Source organism: Corvus brachyrhynchos, unplaced genomic scaffold (assembly GCF_000691975.1).
Source record: "Corvus brachyrhynchos isolate BGI_N302 unplaced genomic scaffold, ASM69197v1 scaffold167, whole genome shotgun sequence".
Classification (NCBI taxonomy): domain Eukaryota; kingdom Metazoa; phylum Chordata; class Aves; order Passeriformes; family Corvidae; genus Corvus; species Corvus brachyrhynchos.
Genome location: NW_008239547.1, coordinates 6,759,307 through 6,783,047, shown reverse-complemented (window position 1 = coordinate 6,783,047; position 23,741 = coordinate 6,759,307). Strand labels below are relative to the sequence as shown.

The following is a 23,741-nucleotide window of genomic DNA, read 5'->3' as shown; positions in this document are numbered from 1 at the left end:
TATGAGTAGGATTAAGTGCATTCAAAGTAGCTGACAAGCTGCTGAAGCAGAAGAGAACCTTCCCACAGAGACTAGAAAGTTGGGGTCAGCACTGGATTAGCTGACACATAAACTGCATCTTGTGTTCCAGAGGCTTAATCACTCCACTTAAACCTATCAGCATGCAAAAGTAGCAATAGAAAAAAGTATAAACTCTTTGTCATATCTGGCTTTGGCAAATATGTGACAAAGAATGACTCAGTAATATTTCTTACTTTTTTCCCATGTATGAAGTTTTTAGAGACTACCTCCTCCCTTCTTATTCATTTACATCTAGATAAGAATCTCCATAGTCAGAATTGTTACAGTTGTAAGAGTTTGGTAGTAAGGGCTATTTTTTCAAATGTAGGAGCCCAGAGACTCATACACTTACAGCTACACAGGACATGGATCCACTCCTCCTGACACCTACACTGGTGTATCGAGTTTTCCAAGAGAAGTAAATACTGAAGTGGAAAAGAACTGATCTAACTCAGAATTATAGTACTACTAGGAGTTTTCTTCTTTAATTAAAAGCCATGTGCACTAAAATAGCATGAAATTTTAAATTCCTTTACATTTGATGAGGAGAGGGAAGTAGTTGTTGGGTATGGGATTTTTTTAGATCTACATTTTCCTTCAGGTTTTCACATGCTCTTGCATAAACATTTCCTGGCTCAATATTGTGTTTGCTCACACCGAAGTTCTTCCACAGACGCTTTTACTTCCTGCTGCAAAGAAGGGGGAGGGAAGGCAATGTGCAGTGTAGCCCCATTTATCCTTTTCAGACAAGGTTTGATTTAGAAAAGAACCAGTCACAACTTGCTGGATACCAGAAGCCAAATAAATTATTTTACCATTTGATTATCCACATCATTCAAAACCTGTGTCAGTGGCAATTGGCTTGCTTCCTGTCATGCTGGGACCTGGGTTGCACAACAAGTTTGTCTTGCAGAGAAATGTGAATTGAAGGCTCCTGGAACAGTTAGTTTTCAGAAATTTTGTCTTGGACCGAGCACCTTAACTCCTCGCTGTTCTCCAGCACAGCGGCTAAAATGGAGCCATCCTGCTGCAGCCTGTACAGCCAGCAGCTTCCCTAGGGATCCCCCACACCCTTCCCCTCACATTAATGAGCAGCTAACTAACAGAGTAAATAGAAATAAATTAGCAACAAACTTATTCTGGTAGATGTCAAGGAAGAGGAGAAATCCAAAGAGGAATTTAAACAGGGAAAAAGATGTATGAGCTTTACAGTTCAGTGTATGAAAGAGTACTTGTGTAAGATACCACATTAAAAAAAAAAAAAGGTCTTAAAAGACATAAGATTTGTTTAAAAAAAAGAGAAAGTAAGTCTCTAAGGCTTGCATGACTAATGGAACTGTGAGGAGGGATGAAAAATGTTAGCATTATCTCTATCTCAGGAAGTCCCAAAACCATGATTCAGTAGAAGGTAGGATAGTACACCAAGAAGGGATCCTTACGTGCTTGACATTTTCTTATTCGCTACCCCAGGCTGCTGTCAGAAACAGGATACCGAGCTAGACAGATGTTTAGTCTGATCCTGTATGACTGTTCCTCCTTTGTGATAGTAAGACATAAATGTGGATAGGAGGAAAGTTATGTGCAACTCAGGGCTCACATGAAACTTGAACTTGATGCAGGCACAGCAGCTGACATTGAGGAGACTCAAACCGAGGCGTGTCAGCTCTGGTCAAATTCTGATCACTATGGACTTCACCCCTGGGAGAAGTTCATACTGTCCAAAATTCTTCTCATTGATTTTAGGATTTGTCTTAAGGATATAGGGCACCTTTGGAGCCAAACCACTTCCCCTGCTCTCCTCTGGTCTTTCAGTTACATGTTTAATTTGATCTCTGTCTGTAGATTAATACCTGGCATCATGCTATTGCAAATGTGGACATTTTCTGCATTGCATTTTCTAGGTCTTTGCAAGAAAACAAGTCTCCCCAGAGCCACCAGTCCTTCTGATATACAAGTCAAAACTTATTCACAAAGTGCAGTGTTCATTATCCTGCCATCAATCATTTGGGAACTAAACCAGATATGCAGAAATTTTGTAATACAGTGACAATGTCACAATGTCAACCATAATTTCTAAGTTGTACATAGATGGTCCAAATCATCACAGTTCAAATACAGCTGCAACAATTCCTAGTCAGGAAGAGTTTTACTTCCTACTTTACTGTAGACTACAGTGAAATAAGGAACAACAGTCACAAGAAATTTTCTTTCAGCACAGCCATCAGAAAGACTACCTGTTCTTGCTCCTGGCCGTTTTAATTCGTGCTCTTTCAGTCATGTTTGCTAAAGAAACTGTATCTAGAAAATGTTATACAGGACTTGCAGCAAGTAGCCTATAGAGCAGCTTATTTGCTGTGACAAATTGCACAGAGCCTGCTGCACACCAATACTCCATATTCTCTTCTGGGTCACTGAATTGATTCTGGTTCAAATTCCTGACAAACCATGTCATATGTAAAGACATTAAAGGACTAAAACTATTTTCTTTTGCTAGCTCAAGCTAGCCTCTACTCTAGGAGCTGGGGTAGCCTGCAAGGCAATACACAGCATGGATACAAGCCCACTCAGACATTTCTTGGATGACTATCTAGCCACTATAATGTTATGAAAGGAAGCTGCTCCATCTTTCTCGCAGCAACAGCTGCTGCCACTGCATTTTATGAGAAATGAAGCTGTCCAAGGATACTGTGTGCTCTGGGAACATTTACTAGATCAGCTGTCCCAGGTAATTCTGATCCCATAACATCTGCTTCCAGGATTCTAGTCAAGCTGACAGAGCAGGACAACAAGCTCTGCTGAAACAGAGCTGGTTTGGACCTTGGCTGCAACCAGCATGGCAGGCACCCTGGAACAGTAAAGTTGCACATGGAATTTATATGTCACCAGGGTTAGATTGCAGTTAAGGAGGCACTCTTAGAGCCACAGTTTTGGACTTAAATAGCTTACTCTTCCAAATCTCAGGTAAAAAAGAGGTGACTTCAGTGGTATATTTCTCTCAGCAGTATTGTACACTCTACACATTTATTGCTCAACTGACTGAGAAAATTACTTGTGTGCACCACAGCCTGATCCCTAAGATGATTCTCCAGGATAGGTAGATAATATGTGAAATAGTTATAATGGAATGTTTTTCATTATGGAGGCAATCCCCTCATTTCACTTCAGCCATCTTTTAAAACCAGTATTTCTTTCATAATGGGAAGGTGATTTGGTGACAGTATCAGCTTAAGCAACATCTTCAACAAGGTCAGACCTGACACTTAACAAAAATACTCATGAACAAAGTTTAAAACAGGTGGGGCATCTGGCCATTCCTTTGGCCAGAAAGCAATATTTTCTCTCTGTTCTGATAACAGATGAAGAAACATAGACAAGTAGCTTAAATTAGAGAGCAAAATCCATGTATTTATGTTATAATAATCAATATCACCTTGCACCAGAAGAAACAATACACATGCAGAAGGATTTCTTTAAAGATAATACACTTTAAATTACATTGGTATATATTTAGTTAACAGCCATAAACTTTTTCTGTTCTGGGACTCTTGCAGATTGGAAACTTGAACAAGCCAGGTACACCAGATAAGATTCACACTATATTAAGAAAGAGAAGTTCTCAAGACAGCAACAGAGTTGTTTAATTTACCTTACCCTACACTGTCCATCAGAGTAACACTAGTTCTTATTGCTAAGTAATAATATACATGTGTCTATGTAAAGAGAGGTACAGAGATGGATATTCTGTTAATTTACAAAAAGGCCGAAGACTTTCATCAGTCTTTACATATCAAGGAGTCCTTATAATTTCTATCATCATGCCCATTCCAGTCATAACTTTGTGGTCTTATGGAAGACCATAATTAATCAGCTACCTCTCCAAATAATATTTCAGTGACATTGGTTTAAGATCCCTTCCAGATCAATAGTCCCTCATGACTGAATCTGTGTTTCAACAGGAAAAACTTTACTGGGGTAAGCAGAGGGGAGGTAATTTCCTATAACTAAACCTATAATGTTTACCAGTGATACTAAGCAGCAACATTTTGGTGCTCTCTGACACCAGATGAGAAACTATGTTCTAATTAAATGGGAAACTAGCATATATATGAGGTAACAGCCAGCTTCTGAGTGTGGAAGTAATACCATTTTCTCATTTTGCAGGGTAGATCTTCCCTGCTTCTTTAAAATAAGACATTGTTAAAAAAAGAAAAAAATATGACCTTGGAAAGATTTGCTATGTATGGCATATAGAAACTGTTATTCCCAAGACTCCACAGCTCCTAAGTGTTTCAAAAACAGGCAAAGAAGAATGGAAAAAAAAGACAGGTGACAATAATGGCATCAGCAAAATACTTATGCCTCACTCAAGCATTTTATATTCAAGGCACAAGTTACAACTCATAAATTTCATTAAATCTACCTAATTTATACCAGAATCCATTGCCTCTTTGTATTTCAAGGGAATAGAAATGCACGAGAGATTGCGGACAAAAGTGATATTTCTTGTAGGAGTAAAATCCAAACAGAAAAAGAGAGAGACTTAGGCTTAATCTTTCTTATTATTTGATAAAAAAGAATTTTCTGAGTAAAGGTACAAGTTATTTGTGGTTTTGATCACTCCGGTACACTGTTCCATACCTAAGAGTAGAAAATGTTTCAAATATTTAACAAATCAGGGCTAATTATACAGAATAATTGAATCCTTAATATAAAGCCTGAGAGACTTTATTCTTTTAATGTTACTTGCTGCTGATGTGAATACCATGAGAAGAGATAAAGCCACAGACCTGTTAATACAAAGAAGACAGTTAAAAATGACTTTCGGTTTTGAGAAAAACACTAGGCTCTGAATATAAGTTAATTATTAAAGTTCAATTCTCTTTTTTTCCCCAAAAAAGTTATTTTAATTACTGCTTTTTTATGCCAAGTGTCTGCTTAACTTAAGAGAAGAAATTACTTTTTATTTGAAGCATTGCCTACTAGAAATAAGAGTTACTCAAGGGCAGTGTTTTATTGATAAAGCTTTTTTCTTAATAATCATCATATGTCATAACATTTCACAGGATTCATGAGGTTCATATTCTTTCAAAGGCAGAAACAACTGAAAGTTCTGATCTGAAGCTAACAAAAAACCCTGAAGCACTGTCTAAAGTTAGAGTCATTTTTGCATTTTAAACCCTAGATATAAAATATAGTAAAAGTCAGGTCTTCATAAAATTAGGAGAGGTTATTTGTTACCATAAGAGCCACCATTTTTAAACTGTTATGAGTATTTGCATACATTTACATACACTGAAAGCACAGCCATTCAGAACAAACAGCACAGCCATTCAGAACAAACAAGGTTCATTATGAAGACAAACATGCTGAGTATGACTGACTGACAATCTACACAATGGCTGATTTAAACTTTACATTCACCGACCATTTTTCTGAGGAGGAGGAACAGCTAAGGATACCTTACATCTCTTCAGCCACTTTTATTTTTGGTAAACCCTGGGGCTGCCTCTGTTAAGGTGAGAGAATACTCTAAGCAGCCCATTCAGCCTGTTGAAAACCTCTGCTATGGTCTCTGACTTCTAGCGGGCAAGCTTAAATGAATCTCTCTCAAGTAGTGGAATAGGTAGGAAAACTGGTTTATCAAAAAGACATACACAGTTCCCTTAAACAGTTCAACTTTAAGGCATGTCTGCATGCATTCCTACTGCCTGTGACAATAGTAACACTTCCTTTCAGCCTAATAGGTCCTGAGCCCCATCCTTTGTCTGCTGATTAACTGCTCTATTCATTGACCAGACCACTAATTGCATGCTCCTTATAGTTACCCTACATTACTGTAAGAATTAATGAGACACAATTACAGCTCCCAGAAATCTCAGGCCTGGCCAACTGCAAAGCACTCCAACTGAATAAGAACTCCCCAAGAATAAAGAGAAAAATTCAGCCCATTGTTCACAGGAAGCAGAATGTTTTTTGTTAAAAAATTGTATTTATTTGAAGCTGTTTCATAATTAGGCCCTGGAGAAAAAAAAAAAGGAGAGAATAGAGAAAGAACTTGGGAACCAGCATTCACCGAGAAATCACAGCGGATGCAAAGAGACGAGCACACAGTTCAGATATGAAGAGAAAAAAGCATAAGGAAGGAGTGCATAAAAAATTAGTTCCATGAACACTACAAACATCTGTAACCAATCAGCTGTTTAAACAGAGCATGTCCCACTGTATGGGAATTACCACTAATGCAACCTTATATTTGATAGCTTTAATCTTGAACAATTTAAAATAAGCATATGGCAAGCTTCTGCAGTCATGTCTCTACTATGAGATGGAAGAAGAAGAATTTAATTCCCCACTCTCGGAATTTAATATGCATTAGAAGTCAATGTCTTTAGCCATGAAAGTCAAAATGAAGGACAGAAAATTAGGGTTTTTTAAATCACCCATATTGAAAACTGGACTCACATTTAATCTGTGTAATCAACAGCCACAGCTATTCAAAGTCTTAGTGACTACAATCACTACCTATTAGCCTGTAAGTAGTTCAAAAGCTATTATTCTCACTTGAACAATTTTCCAATACACACGAGACAGCATTAAGTTAATGAAGTTAATATGCAAAGTCAATATTCTTTGTTATGAAGTCATCTTATTCCACTGGTTCCTCTTCAACATATTTTCACCATATAAATTCAATTCAAATTATGTGTACAGTTTGACAAAGCCACTGATACTTAAAATAGAGCTTGAAATGCAGCACTATACTTTATAGTCCTAGTAACCATTTTCCAGGGTACAATTTATAGCAGCCACTGAGACCCCAAACTAAGCATGTCAGACTAGCACTGCTGCATTCCAGAATCAACATCTTTGGACAGAGACAACATTTTTTGTATGACTCTACAGGGATTCTCAATAATTGCACCTAACTGCGGTAATAGTTTAAATTCGTGGAAAGTGGATGTTCTTCTGATATTATCGCTCACTGATATCACAGCAGAACGCTTTCCTGCATGAAGCAGACAGTTACCACCATGTGGTGCTGAATCCCAAGCAGGAAACAAGGCACAAATATGGACCAGAGACCTTTGTGTTCAGTGTATAATAAGTCCAATATCCCTGTCATAGAACAGCAATCATTAACTCGGGGATCTTTTGTTAAATGGCCCCTGTGGCTGGACTGGTAACAGCAGGGATCAAATTTGCAGTCCTCAAGACTAGATTCATCTGTCACGGAGACTGCAGGCCTACAGATTCATGCATTTCCAAAGTCTCTAGGACTTCACATGAAAACACCAATTTCAATTAACCTTGGCTGATTAATCAACCTCAGTGCACGGCCACAGAGCTTACATATGCAGCTCTGGCTCCGGCAGTATTATCTGAAATGGGCTTTCCACGTGTCTGGAAAAAACCTTTGAGGAAAAAAGAAACTTTTGTCTCGAATAAAACATCACCTAGCTAGTTCAAGCTATTCCCGTTTCAAGGCCAAAAATAGAACAAGTCTGAATTCCTGCAGAGTGTGATGTGAAATTATTTCTACTACTGCAGATAATGTATTCTGGATTCTGGTCCAGCCTTCATTTCAGATGTTATAAGTAACTTAACCAATACAAACAATTCACACACTGGAGGCTAGCTGTAATTTCTAGTTAGAGTGTCTCTCTCTCTGTAAGAGAAATGGGAGCCCTTCCTGCAACAAACATTATGAGCCCACTCTTTAGGGCATCAATTCCAAGTAAGGTAGAACTTCCAAATGAAAGATAGTTAGAGGCATGCAGGAAGAGCATCAGAAGAGACAAGGGAAGGTTTCGAGTCATAACCTGAGCTCACTCAAACGATTTCTACTCTCTTGTTCTGTCACATGGACCAACATTGTTCCACTACCAATTTCTTTAGAACTACTTGTTATTTATGGTAGTTCATGTAGCACCAGCAAACAATCCTGATCCACCAAGTGTTCCCATGTGCTTATTTATCCTGGAACTGGTTCACACAAGGAAAATTCCACTTTTATACTTCTCATCCTTTAGTTTGCATGTTGCACATCATAAGCTTCACTACTAGGAAGTTTGCTTCCCTCCTTTTCATTGTTATATCTACATCCATCCCCCTTTCTTCCTGAAAGTAGTTCAGTTAAGCAATGGTTTTGTCTATAGTGTCTCCTAAGTGTGGTCCCAAAAGTATCTTCAAGACTAGAACCACCAACAGGACAGGTGCCAAAAATAAAAATTCCTGCATTGTCAGGAACTATTCATGCAACTTGCAGCTGTAAGACAAGCCTGTAGTCAGAGGATGAACAGGAGACAGTGACACTTTTCTTAGAGTTGCTCTGGAGGTCATCCTCGGAAGCAATGTAAGCATAAGCGATGATGTATCATCTCTGTGTGCAGTGATAAACTGGCATATGAGTCCCTGCAGGATGAGGCTTACAGCTGATTTACACTAGAAAGGTTAATATAGAAATTACACTAACAAGACTCTTCTTCTCAAGCAACTTACACCTATCCCTCAAGAGAAGTAAAATGTACAGGTAAAAGAACTCCTTACGCAGCTTCTGTATGGGGGTTTTTGCTTGCATAGCTATGTCAGCAAAAATTCATATCCCTCCCTGACAGGCCTCCTTGATAATACTTTCAAGTGCAAACCAGGTGTCAGTATTTCTGTTATGACACAAAAAGAGTTCTACACTAGTCATGAGCTGAATATTTGGCCTTTCATGACCTGGAAAAGCCCTTGCTTCCAAGAAGGTCAAATCTCAAGATCATGTTTTCCACCAGCATAATCTCTCATGAGCACTGATTAATACAGTACTAGTATGGTACTGTATTAACACATATAGAGCAGGAGAAAATATATCAGTAGCCAACCATTTATATTCTGCATTCCCATGTAAAAACTGTCTATTTACACTACATGAATGACACAAAAATATCCAGTGAATGGGAGGCACCAACAGTTCTATGTAAAAAATTGCTGTGATTTTTAGATTAGTCTAAAAATCATTTTAAATCTACTAATCTCTGGACTTTTCAGTTGGTTATATTTCGCACTCAGAAATATTTAGATAATTCTAAGAAGAGATTCTATAGATTGAATTCCCAGATGCATCCCAGATCATGGAAGAAGTTGACCAAGTACAAACATCTTTCATTTTAATCAGCTTAGTTAGGTAGAAAGTTAACAATACTGGTTTGAAAGCAGCTAGATAGCTTTAAAGACAAGACAATTAAATGCAAAAATCTACCACATGGCATTAGGCAAAAACCCCAGAGCTGAAGAAAAGACTGGAAGAAGACATGTTCCACAGGCAATGTTACAGAGGGTCCCTCAAGGATCACCAACCTTGCAGCTGTCCCTAATATAATTTACCATATTCTCTCCATCTACAGTTCTGGGATGGCAAGGGCCACGGTCTGCCTGGGGTGTTCCTCAGTACAAATTAAGATGTTCTGTGATAAAAGTCAGCATGAATAAAACAAAGTGTTTCTAACTACTTAATAGATGCAACACTCATGGTCAGCAATTAGCCAAACAGCCCGAATCCCTGAGCCACAAGAAACAGTCAATCACATTAATTTCTTTAGTTAATTAATTAATTAATGTTCCTTTATTGACTAGAAAGGAAGAAAACGTATTTTGGAAACAAAAAGCAATCTGTGATATTTAAGCATTAAAATCACTACTCAAACCTCAAACTGCACCCTACTCCTAAAACTAAGATAAAGCTTAGCATGGGAAAAAAGTGTTATGTTGCTTTATGCCCTGGTTTACTATTGCTGGTTTCAGAACAGCAAACAGCAGAGCAGAGAGTAGTTGCTGTAACAGAAGCATTAGACTAGCATAAGGTTCTGCATCCTTTAACTATCTGTGACACATACCCCTAGCCCTGCACTTTCTGTCAGTCAAACAAAGTAGAATTTGGCTAATATGCAACTTGAATATTGGTCATACATTGATAAAAAAATAGACTGGACAAAATAGTGAAATCCCTGTCAATTTTGAGCCCTAATGAGCATATTTACAAGGTGTTTTATAAATACCAGCAGTCTTATATTTCACATGTGCCATTGTAAGAGGGAAGCCAGTCACTGGAAATTAAGTGCCTTTATTACAAATAGAACGTGTAAGAGTGGAAATAGCTGAAAAGGAACAGACAGTCCAAAGAAATACAGGATAAGACTAGGAAGAAACATCTCCCAAAACAGAAGCATAATTAAGCATCTAAACTGCCAATTAACAGTAAATAGCCAATGAGAGAAGCATGTATGGAAGAATGCAGGGATATGTGGGGAATTAAGAAGCTATATTGCAGCTAGGCTTTATACATGGAGAGTTCTAAGGTATTTAGGCTCTTGAATCCTACTTAGGAACATAAAGTTCCACTCAGTTCTACACGAAATTAGGCACCTTCACATCTCTGACAATTGGGGTTCAGGACTGCTCCCATAAAACATCAGTGTCCATGCCTCTCATGGGCCTGTCTCACTGTATTAGGGAACCAGATGCACCAGTGACTCAGAACAAAATTCTCAGTCTACCATAAATACATTTAATGTCCTACACATAGGACCATTTAATGAGACTCAGTAAAAAGCAGTTGTTTGGTGGAAATGCAGAGTATGGGGGAAGGGATGTTACAGGCAATTGCATATTCTGAACAGGTTCAGAAATTGCCTCTGTAAAGCTGCCAGCCTTTCTCCGCACAGTTATCATGTACCATCTGTATTACTGTAGAACCTGTAAGATCAAGCTATGGATCAGTTTTACACAGATGCAATGAAAAAAAGAACATGCCTACATACCTGATGCAAGTCATGCACCCCAAACAGTATCCATAACATAATTTTTTAAATTTTTATTGGCTTAAAGCTAATTACTATCATCCATAGTAGAATTATCATAAAAACATTATTCATATTACATTTGAACAGGCTTAGAAAGGAGAAATATGCATTGAACTACAAGGAGAAATACAGATTATTATAGTATTACATAAACTCTACGTAGACAGGAGAAACACCGGCTTTGAAAGCAGTGGGGTTTTTTTACATAGCTAGATAAAATGTATTCCCTGCAAATGACTTACAAAAACTAAACATGTGGGAACCACACCAGCAACTACAGTCTTGGAGGGTTTTCTGTTATAAACACAAGAATATGTTTGGATATCATTTATAACCCATACCCCCCAGAAATAATTTACCCTTCCACTCAAAAACCTTGTATAAAGGTACTTCACTGTTACCACACAAAAAATCAGAATAACTTCAGAGAGAGCAACAAAGGAAATTTGCATCTGACACTAATATCTTCATAGGATAAAGTATATTTTAATGAAGATATTGTCAGCAATACATGTGTTTATGCTTCTTTTTTCTCTTTGCACTTGGATTTTATTTCATTTATGTCATGATCTACCTTGCAAGTTTAAGAAATGCATCATTTATTCATGACCTCTACTTTCTTTCAGAACCTCTGTTACACAGAAGACCAGGTTAAAGAAAAATCAAGTGGTTTGTCTGATAAAGTTAGTGTCAAAACAATCCATGTATGTTGAATTTCTGTTAGCTGAAGTCATAATAAAAAAACCCCAACCCAAAAACCAGTGCTTACTTTACCTTTTTCCAGAATAAACTCTCATAATTCAACTTTCTACTTTTCCAAGTAGCTGACTATGTATTCCTGCACAGCGGGTGGTTTTCTCCACAGACATATTGACTTGGACAATAAACAAAGCAAAAATCCCTGACTGGAATTTACAGCTAAATTTAACCACGCATCTTGTTAATAAAATTTGCATATATGTCTTTCAACATTAAGAAAAAATAAAGTTGAAATTCAATTAATTTGGGCACTGCACTGCTTTGCAAGAAAAAATATGAGATTTAAATTGTAATTTCCATATTTATTGAGGCTGTACGTCAAAGGAAATCTGCGCAAAAAAATCCTGGTGCTGCCTTGATGAGATTTGAAAGATGACAGCATATTAATAGTAAAGGAGCTTCTCCTTAGCAAAGATGGCTTAAACAGTACCTATAAAACACCAACGAAGGGTCACCTAATTTTAGAAAACATTTCCAGCATCTCTTATTTCTCTGTCCTTCAACCACAAACGAAGTAAAAGCAGTTAATAGGTTTTGAAGCAATATCACCCACCCTTGCCCCTCAGTGCCAAGTTTCCCCATGAAACATTAACAGATCAGTCAGCACTGACTTCTTACAATTAAAGGAGGTAATGGAAACTTTAATTGATACTTTTTCATTGATTTTTTTGTCACAACACCTCACCACCATGAGCCCTCCAAAGCCATGAACCATCAGTAGCAAACACTCACCTTCTATTTTTAATTTTTATGTCTTTTTTTCACAGCATCCTGGACATTTGATTTAAAGGAATTTAGGTTTCTAGTTCCTTTAAAACTAAGTTACTTTGCCTGGATCTGCCTAGCCACAAAAAGTAGACAATGGAATGCAGTTCTGCCAGCATAAAACCTTTTAGATAAGCAAAAATACTTTCCCACTAAAGAGAGAAAGAAGATCATACTCCTTTGAGGTACTTTTCCAGTACAAAAGCTGGATGTATTCCAGGGATTATGCTGTTGGTTGGGTGGTTTGGGTTTGTTTTGTTGGGGTTTTTTAATTTTTTTTTTAAACTGAAACAGTGAATTTTTATCAGTAAAGCTCCCGTTAAATTATGAAAAACTGTTCACATTACCACAGCATGTACTTTATTACTTTAATACTTGCACTTGCTCTGGGCAGGATTTCAGGGGCACCTGTAACCTAAGCTTAAGTATTTAGAGTTTGGCTGCTCCTCAGCTGGAGGACGGAGAAGGCAGAAGTGAGGAACTTGGCCATCACTTAAGGCATTATCTACAGCTGACCATGCAAATAAGTGGCCCGGTCATTCTTTTTTTAGGTTTCAGGTGAAACAAACAACAATTAACACTGAAACAAGATTTCTAACACCCCTGTAAGATGCACAGATCAGCTCACACCTCTCAAAGTGCTTCTAGCACACACATTGGAGGCCTGGGCGGGAGATCTCTGAATCCTGGTCCTGAATTTTTCCTTCAAATACAGCTACAACGTTTTTCTTTTCTAATAAATAAGCCATGCTGTGAGAGAAGTGCACTACAACAAGCACCTCTAGCACTCAGGCTGTGGCTATAAACAGCTTCATATCATCACAAAGTCTAACTGAGACTCTGTAAAACAGTGTGGTATCCTCCAGAGTACCCTCTGGAGATTACATTACTTCATTTACTGAACATTACTTCGGATTTTTTTTGCAAAATGCTGCATTCAGATGTTGTGTGACAGACATAGCTGAGGAAGTGGAGGAGTAATTTTATTCTGCAAATGTGCAATGAAAACTAGGTAAATAACCTCAGTGACACAGAGGAAGCCATAAATGTCTTATCTGCATTCTGGTCCAATCATAGGAAACCAAAAAACTACAGGAAAATAAGACTCCCAGTCAGGTTACCCATGAGAAGCTGATAGCTCACTGGGATGTGTTCATGACATTGAGGTCAGCAGAAGTCAAGGATCACAATTCTCCAAATATAAATTGCTGAGCAGGAAACCAAGCCAGCAGTTAAACATTGCAGAATCAGGCACTGAAATTAATGAGTTAAAGATTAATTCACTCACAGACTGTGTGTACATGGTCACCTCATGGGGCCATCACCAGGAAGACAAGAGATCTTCTTAGAAGAACTGGCTCTACCAGAGGCTAATTAACAGATATGCTGACTGTAAATAAAAGCAGGAGGTGGTAAACAGAAAAGAATAGAAAGTTTGATGGGGCTCCCAACGGATGCTGTGTGTCAATAAACGTCAGTTGAAACTTAGATGCTGCTTTTGTGCTCTCTTAAGGAAATCATTATAATCACATTATTCTGTAACAGAGTCTAGCCTAATCTCCATGCATCATACTAGAGAGGATATTTTTTATCAACTAGACATTTGTTAATTACAAAACCAAGCATTTTGAAGCTATTTTGTTTTACATACAGAATGAAGCAGCTTATTTGAAAGTGAAAATTATTACTCAGATTTACTACGCATAAAACTAACTATACCCATAAAGCCAACACTCTTTTTTTTATTGACTTTTATAAAAATACTGTTTGTTACAAAAATGCCAGTTAGAGAGCACAAACATGTCCACAGTACAGACAAGAGACTGATATATACAATGACAATTAGGCTTTTTAAGCGCAGAAACACTTTTTCAGTTTATCCTCATAATTTCCTAAACCCGTAGATGTATACCTTAACTCTGAGTTTCGACATTCGATTCTTCATATGTATTTTACCATCACATTTGCCTTCACTGTCTGTTTCACAAATTTTCTACCAATAAAGGACTATCCATAAGGAAAACAGTTTTAATAGTACTAAACACTTAAAAGATGGTGATATTCATTGTCCATTTTCTGTCCCACACCCCCAAAAGTTAACTGCCACTACAAACCAGATTTTTTGTTTCCTAATCCCCTTTCCCATTTAACAACCTGATTTGACAAACCTTTTCTCAAGCAAACCGACATTTTAAAGTAACCAGCATCACTGACAGGAGGACAGACTATTTTGCATGAGAAAGTTTACAGGACGTAATCTTCTCTTTTTCTTGAAGTTAAAGTAATCACTACCTAGTACCGAAATGAAAGAAATTTAATAGTGTCAGTCCAATTACTTGTGAACACATGTTTATTTTGCACCCAATTACTCCCCTCAATTCTTCCAGTTTCAAGAGTGGACAGATTTGGCAACTCTATTTGCTTCTCAGTTCTTGACATTATCACAAAAATTCTGATTAAGGCATACAAATGATGTGAGTGAGGTTGCACTATTCTGCAATTCTTGACACACTTTAAAGACAGGATTACAATATCTTCTTTCACGTCACAGAATTTCTAAGTTAATTTTAATAGAATTTACATATTTTTACTGCATTTCTGGGAAAACACGAACATTTTTTTTTCTACTTTTTCCAACTCATGAACTCTAATGTACTAAAATTTCTTCCTTGTATAATGATTATTTGAAGTAATGCTAATTGACTGTGGAGCACTATGCTTCAGCAAGTATTTAGATTCCACACATGAGCAGCTGGTACCATATGAGCTCACTCTTATGCTTCAATATTGTGCTTTCCTTTCTCTGTTGTCCTTCCTGCCACACTCTGTGTTGATGAATCTATTTCTCAAGAATACTCAAACTATTTCTTTATTTCAAATGTTGTATGGCTATTATATTTTCTCACAAATACTTATTTTAAATGGCTATAAAATAATAAAAGGCAACTTCTAGTACTAACAATGTACTATAATAAAATTGTGCTGACAGAGATCTGAATAAAAAAGCGTCTGTGACGTCAGGAAAAAAAATAAAAGAGACCCCACCTATTCTGGTCAATATAACATCCAGGTAAATTTAAGTACACAGGAGTAAAACTAAATATATCTATTTTCAGGAAATCATAAAAATTCTGAAGAGTTTATTAAAAATATAGAAGAAAAAAAACCTTGTTGTCTTACTAAGCATATGCCCATTTACAGATTTGATCATTAATGCCTGTGAAGACTAAAACAGCATAGTATTGCTTACCAGTCATGAACTAAGTTAAACTACCATGAAAACAAAGTTAAGAATATCTGGAAAGATATTTCTGTAAAGCTGTTATGATACAAAACAAGCAATAAAGAATAACAATCAACTTTTGCTTAAGAAATGCCACGTGTTGCCAGTTGGTAGTAGCTTCTGGCTACAAGAGGCATTCTGACACTGAACCAATGACAGAACATAACATACTAAAACTAATGTAGCTCATACTAATAATTTTCCTCCCTGATTTTTAATACTTGCTTTGTTCTCTCTTCTTGTCATAATACAAGGTCCAGTGAACTCTGCAGGAGTCTCACACTAATGTTCTACCCACCGACTTTGGAAGAACACACAAAAAGGTTCACAGTTGTATTTAAGACATAGTTGTTGCAAATTCTTACTTCTACAAAAAGCAACAAAGGAGAAATGGAAGATGCAAAACCTACTTAAAAAAAAAATCAGCAGAAAGCTTGGGACTCCAGAATCACAATCTATTCAGACAAATTTCTCTATCCCTATTCTCATATATTTTGTGATTGGCTTGCCCTTTTCTTGAAGAATTTTATTTCTGATAAGTTTTGCTGAATTCCAGATGGCCAAAGCCCACAATTACTCATTCATCAGTGTACTTCTTCTCATCCAAGGATGGCTATGACAATTCAGATCAAAGGTCCATTTAGCTCAGTATCCTGCTTCCAAAAGCAGCCACAAGTCAGAGTCAAGAAAAGAGAGCATGAGCAAAGAAATCAAATACAGTATTTTCCTAGAATAACTCCCTAGCCCTTCAACTATATTCCACTCAAGAATTCCTGAGACTGATGTGATTTATCTATTTATCTAGCCCAATGGACCTTCTCTTTCAAACACTTATCCAATTATCCCTTAAACTTACATATACTTTTGCATCCACAACATGACAAAGCAAGGCTACTCTGGGTAAAGAACTAGGAACTGTATTGTAGTGATACTGTTTTATGCGCAGCCAGTGCTCAGCACTCACATTTTCTTATTAAAACACAGCCAAAATTTAAAAAAAAAAAGCAAGATTGATGCCCCCCCCTTGAAAGAAACTGAGTTTGCACATACCCCAGCAAGTTGAGTCCATTGGGAATTAGCATTCTGAACACAGTGAAATGCTGCAATAGCAAGAATTATAACAAGGTTGAATATAGCTTGAAAAGCAGGCAGATGTCATGAGTGAAAAAACAGACACCCTAACAAAAGCAGCCAAAAAACTCTGTAAGCCTCCCTCAGTCCAACAACCAAATTCTGGTCCAAGGAGGTTAAATATAGGGCTGCTTGAAAATTTTCCACTGCATCTATTTTTGATGGGAAATGAGGCTTTCAGCTAAACACTTTCTGGTTGGATTGTTTGGGGGTTTTTGGCATGTCTAAATATGTGCTTCTGCAAGTATACTTTTCTTACCAAAAAGCCAAACCTATCAACAAAAATATTTTGATTGAAAACACAGTGTGTTATTAAGAAATGCTAGTGTAGCATTTCACTGTATCTCTAGCTTACCTGCTTTATGTGGCAGATCTCTATCAACTAGACTTATCATTTAAATGAGAATTCAAACCATAGATCACTTTGAGGGATTCCCCACTTCCAGTACTCCCTTCAAAGAGGAAAGATCATGGCATAGTGTCAAAGGTGGTAGGCAGCCTCAGCCTTGCAGAGCAGGGCCAGCAGGCATCCAGGTTGTAATGTCAGAGGACTACGGTAACATTTTTCAAACTGAGAAGTTTTAGTGTTCAGACAAAGTCTTCCAGTCGTCTGAATTCTGTCAAAGTATGTGGTGTTTCCTGGAAAATTAAGGCCAAAAAACCAAAAAAACTTTGTATTTTTTATCAAAAATTCATGCAGAAAATTCCATGGGTCAAGAAAGGTCCTCCTTACTCATTGACCTGCAGATTCAAACCCATCATCTGAACCCATCCACCCACAAATCAGAAAAACTTTAAAACAGCAGTAAAATGTTTCAAATTTTCCATCACGGTTCTGTTAGCAGGACTGTTCAAAAGCCAAGGAGCTAAACCCAAACAAAAACAAACAGAGTTCAATGGATGTGATAATTTAATGTATGAGCCCTTACTTACAAAAGACCAACCACTCTACCTTACAAAAGCAAAGGATGAAGATAAGATTCAAACAAAGTAAGAAATCTGTAATACAAAAATATGTATAGCAAAATTAGCAAAGTGGCAAGGAAATAAGATAATCCACTTATTTTTTATATATATATTTTATATATATTATTCCCTTTCAGGGTGCTCTATTTCAGTAAAGTAAACCAGAAGGAATAAATCCCATAAGACTAATATAATAAAATGTAACAGGTATCCCAACAGGATTATTATCTTCCCTTTTCCTGGAACCCCACAATCCCCTGAAAGAACTGAAAGCTTTTCATCCAAAACCAGGCCCTGACCAGACCAAGACAGAGAAACACTCGACTAATACTATCAGAAAAAATGTTAAAACTAAATTTCTAGTGTTTCTCTCCCCTTGTGGCTGTTTCCTGATGTACAATTGCATCCCCCTGACCCCAATGGCAAAATAAATGTATAAAGAAAGTAAATAAAAGACAAGAAATCAATCAAGACTGCACCTTTTGTAACACTGTTGTGAACTTACAAAAGACAGCTGCAGAAAATCTCATGCCAGTGGGGTACTTCTTTCTTTCTCCTCACCACACACACAGAGGACTATTCCTGCCATCATTATGCCAACTAAGAACCAAGAAAATTCAAAGGAACTGGCAAAGGAATAACCTTACTTAAGAACTCAGTGAGTAAAACTAAAGGAAGGACATTTTGCTATTACAGTGAAATTCCTTTCAACACCTTGCTTTTCAATCACACCATTCTTTTACTAAAATAAAAGTAGAGAAAGGTTTTTAGCAGACTCTGCTGAGACCAGGCACCTGAGAGCTCCCTATAAGCATCCAAACACTGCCTAATTTTGATTCCCCGCACAGTCTTTGACTGTCTAATGTTATAAAGTGAAAAGTGCTAACACAATTTGTCATTCTCAAGGCAAATTTATTAATCAAAATTAGTACAAGCCCAAGCCTGCTGTCCTTACTCATATTTGGAATAACTAACTGCTGTTGTCCCAGAAAAATTGGTACAGTGAAGGATTAGTCAGGGTCTAACTCTAGTGATAAAAAAATTGTTTAGAATAAATTAAATACAAAGAATAAATATTCAAAGTGAGTGATGAAAGATACATCTGTTATTTCCATTTTATCTCCTGGGCAATAAGTAATTTCAGTAAGAATTTTTCAGTGTGATTTTTATCATTCAATATTTTAAAAATTACTACTGGGCATCCATAAAAAGTTGGGATTGGAACCAGTGAAACTTGAAAAACATTTACTTCAAACACATGCAAAATATTATTCCCTTAAATTACAGTATTACTGACCTCCAAGGTGCAAATAGTAGCATCAGAATTTATGACTAACTTCATATTGTTCAAGGATTTAATTACACATTTCTCTTATAATCAGTTATACAAAGTTTTGCTTTCTCATATCTGGGGTTTAGCCTTATCCATACCTTTCAAAAGTGTCATTTTTTCTTCAGTTCACTTCTTACTCATAAGCATATCACCTCGTTAGTTTCTCATTTAACTTACAGCATGTGAGAGGGCATACATGTAAGATAATGTATCCAGGTAGCTTATGCAGAAGTTCTTAAAGTGGACTACACTGCTTAATCTTGTCTCTGCATCAACCTTTTTCCACCAGGCTGGATCAGCTGGCACGGAGCTGCACACAGGCTGGACTGGACTTCTTGCCAGGAGTCCCACAGCTCCTTGAGTGTGGCAACTGAGCCATCCCAACTCTGACTTACCCTACATGAGAGAGAACCCTGCACTCCCCACCTGCTCTGTTGTGGCTCTTTCTTCCACCCCGTCAGTATCAATACTCAGAGCTGGTGAGAGTTAAATGTGCTGTTCACCTGTCTGCTATCACCCAAACATGGATTAAGTAACAAAGTTCAGGAGGTCAAGTTAATAGATAGAGTTCCCTTCATTCCCCCCAATAGATAGGACGTTAAAGTCCAGATACCCACATGTCATATCATCTTAAGGCCAGGTGGGAGTTGTAATTTAGAAGCTGCCCATCCCAGATGGCCACATCCCAGACAGGTAAGGCAGGTGGCAATGCAACAGAAGGGGATATTTACCAGAAGCTTTGCAGGGGTTTATACCCAAGTTGTTAAAACTGAGGTCTCCATAACTGAAGACTGACCAAACGGACTTCCCAAGCCGTGCTGGGAGTAGTGATGGTGAACGTGCCATTTGAGCATATATGAGCATTAATTACATTTTGATGGAGCATGAAGAGAGAATCACAAACATGACTGCGGGAGTCACTGGTGTGCCAGAGACCTGGACATGCTTTCATTCTGAGAGAGGGTGGTGCATGTTTATACTCTCATTAACCCCCTGAGACCAAACCTCTCCTTGCCAACCTGAATCTACATAACCTTCTTGAGATTCAGGAGTGCATTTACATACTAATGTTCTAGCAGTGGCCCAAAAGTAAATTCATGGTTACCTGGGTAATCAGAGGAAGACAACACTACTCACTATGTTCATACATACCTTACATACATTATGGTTAGCAATTTAACTGCATGAAATTTGTGTTATTCTCCAAATACAGTGACAGTGGATCAAGAGACTGTTTAATTCAGCACAATTTGTCTTCAAAATTCACATGATTTATCATGTGTGAAACATCACACCATGAGGTATTACAGTCTAGCACAGGTGGACTATAAATGCAGCCTGCTAAATAATGGTGGGAAAAGAAAAAAAATAAAATTAAGGAAAAAGCCCTCAAGAACACTTATTTTCCTTTATAATTGTATTTTCTTGCATTCCTTCCTGCTGCTTTGTTTCACTAATGAGAAATGAAGCAATATACAGTTGAGAGAGCCAATACTTTGCAGCCCAATCACCAACTGCACAGTGTGGGAGAACAGGGCTAAAGCCCTTCAATAGGAGCTCATCTTATATTGCCCTCATGCTAAACTGCTGTTCCCACTGACTTCTTACACTCATTCTGCTGCTCATACTCCTTCTCTAGTGAAGCCCATGCACTCAAAGCTGCCTCAGGAAGAAATTTAATCATGGTCTGCTCCTATGTCCAGCAGAAAATCCTCCAGTCACGTTCAGGGCCACAACCCGCAGCTTCACCATTGGAGCAATCCTCAGACCACAGCATTGATCAATCACTTTGACATCATCCTTTATGGCAAAGAGGCAGCAAAGTACTCTTCCAGAAGTTTCTCCCCCTCCTCTGTCACCTGCTCACTGCACTCCAGGAATAGCTATTGCAGCACATTGTATTCAGCCTGTTTTCCTGTTGCCTAAAGTCTCTCTCGTATCTCACTGAACAACAGTAGCATCATGGTGCTGTGCCCATCCCTGATCAAATCTGACATGCCTGAAAAAATGTAAGCAGAACATTGTTCTTGCTTACAAAAAGTTCTCATGAATCACAATAAAGTACAGGCTGACTCAGAAGATGTATGAATACCATTTATTTATTTATATTTGTAAAAGGAAAAATATCAAACTGTAAGACAGATATACACACTGTATTCTCATATCCCTATTTCTCTCCAGGTTTCACAGCACTGGATCTGCTTTTCAGACTTGCAGAAGTACAAATCTGTTAGTTCCTTCCCATATTTGGATGTCCATCATGTTGCTCAGTTCTGGATCACATTTGGCAAGTGAGAGAAAAGGATAGACTGGAAAAAATAAACAGTTTCCCCTACTTTTAATTGGAACATTTTAGGGGAAAGCTGAACATAGTAAGATAACAACAACTCTACCTCACTCTGTTTACTAAATGGCCTGTAAAAATACTCTTTCTTTCTGCTCCTATTTATCCTGTCCTCAAAAAGTTCCACAGTTTCTAGTTTCATGGTGTTGTTCAAGGTATTGTCCATGCAAAATCCCCTATGTCTTGCAGCTAACCAGCATTTGCGTAGACAGTCTCTGCATAAAGCTCTGTGGCCTGTGATAGGAAGGAGATCAGCCTAGCCAGCCCTTCTGGGTTTAATCCATGAAATTACTGCCTTCAGTCAAGGCTTCATTCTAACAAGATTATTTGAACAATTTCCATGGACCAAGTTCTTCTTTTCAAGCATTTTTATAAAAGCACCATTCAGTGTGACCTATCCAATGCAGACAATGTCACACCAGAATTTACTGGAGAACATTTAGTGGGAATTAAAAAGCAATTTTTTTTTCAATCTAATAAACTAAACATCTCTATTTTTACATAAGCAAAATAGCATGTTAAATGCAAAATTTCATGTGGTATTTTTATTTCCAGTTAAAAAAAAAAAAAAAAGGTGCAAATTTGCTTATTTTGACCTAAAGTGCCCTGTAGTTACCATTACCTGGTTTGGTGTGATCCATATAATCCCCAAAGCAAAGCCTCAGATGCACACAAAAATTAAGCTTATGTTAGAGGGGCCAGTGACAAACCTAATTGTTTGAATAAAAGAGGTGTGAGTATCTGTGGCAACAAAGACCTGAAGTGACAAAGACTAGTCACAAAGTGACTAGATTTGACAAGTCAAATCTAAAACTCTGTAAAATGTTACAATATCTGCAACATTCTTGCCAGCTTTATATTTTTGCATGATTTGATGACTGGACATTTGCTGTGAAATCCCTGGGAAAAAAGGTATTCTGCATTGCTATAGCAAAGTTCAGCTTTTCAGAAAAAGCAGCTGCTGAATTTTCTGGAATAAACACACAAACCGTTTTAAAGACTTGACCCTTGATTCCTTCATCACAGGACTTCTAGGGACTTCAGGGAAGTCTGCAAGTATGAGGAACACACAATGGGCTCTGATTCCACAGTCTTGAGCTAACCAGGCTTCTTTTCAGTCACATGAAGGAAAGCAGCCTCCTCACAGCTGTGCTGTTTTATATACCTGAAAGACAATTTTAAAAATTATCATGGTCTTACTAGGGAATTTGGATATGCAGTCATTACTAAATTGCCATAAAGTTCCATATTACCAATTCTGTCATTACTCAACAGCTTCAAGACACACAGTATCTTTGTGCTGCATCTCTTTTTCTCACTGTAAGAAAACAAGAGCATATGAATGACAGCAAAAATGAAGCCAAATGTACTGTTGAGAAACTTGGTATTCTCTTATTTCTAGGAGAGTTATAGTGTAATTCTAAACTGCAGCATTCAGCATGTCTCCTGAGCTTCCTCGCTGAAATATAGCAATGGAAATTTTACAGCATCTGTGTTGCTTTTGGAAGCCATCACCTCACATCTGCTGTCTCCGTAGTGTAGAGTTTAACTTCAGCATAAAAAGGTACTTTGTAATAGGCAAGAGAAATCCTGACAGAGTAGTAATTTACAGACTCGCCCGGCTCTCCTGACTAGACTCACTCAGTTTTACATTCTGTAGAGATTTTTAAATAAGGTGCGCTTCAAGCAGCCACCAGCTAAAGAGTCGCTTCTTAAAATGGAGCGTCGCATCCAGGACTGGAGACTTTTTAAACCTCTGCCAGTCACTGAGTCCTCTGCCAGACGTTTTCCTCACCGGGCATTGTTCGATCTCGTAACACTTTCCACAATGGTGTTAACTAAATTAGGGCTAAAATAACCACCTGCTACTTTTGGAAAAGTTCTGATTTTGATCAGAAACAGCACTGCGCGTGCAATAACAGGAGCGGTTCCACAGCCCGAGCACGCGGAGGAGCCACGGCCTCCGAGAGCTTCCCAGTCCCGTGTGACCTGGGGTGGGCGCCGGGGTCGGGAGCGGCGCTCGGTCAATTGCAAATCAACTGTGATTACACAGCGGGCGAGTTTATCGCCCCATCATCGCCCATTTCCTCCTAACGGGGTAATCCGCGCGTCCGCTCACACGGCGACAGGGCCGGCGACAAGAGCCTGTTGGCTCAGCCAACAACCCGGGGATTGTTCCTTGTTTGGCCTCACGCGTTCCATTTCCTCCAGGCGCCCCGCACCGCCCCCCGGGGCGGGCTCGCTCCCACCCCCCCC

At 38.1% G+C, this 23,741-nt stretch overlaps 1 long non-coding RNA gene across 4 annotated transcripts in view; it reads right to left on the bottom strand.

Moving 5' to 3' along the window:
* The window catches only part of LOC108448477, an 82,110-nt gene extending 58,404 nt beyond the window's left edge, over positions 1–23,706 (bottom strand). For all 4 annotated transcript variants that reach the window (XR_001864371.1, XR_001864369.1, XR_001864370.1 and 1 more), the window contains exons 1-2: positions 22,739–23,706; positions 22,475–22,650 (exon numbers count right to left, since the gene is read on the bottom strand). This is a non-coding gene — a long non-coding RNA (uncharacterized LOC108448477). The remainder of the gene's footprint in view (positions 1–22,474; positions 22,651–22,738) is intronic.
* Between the last annotated feature and the right edge of the window lie 35 nt (positions 23,707–23,741).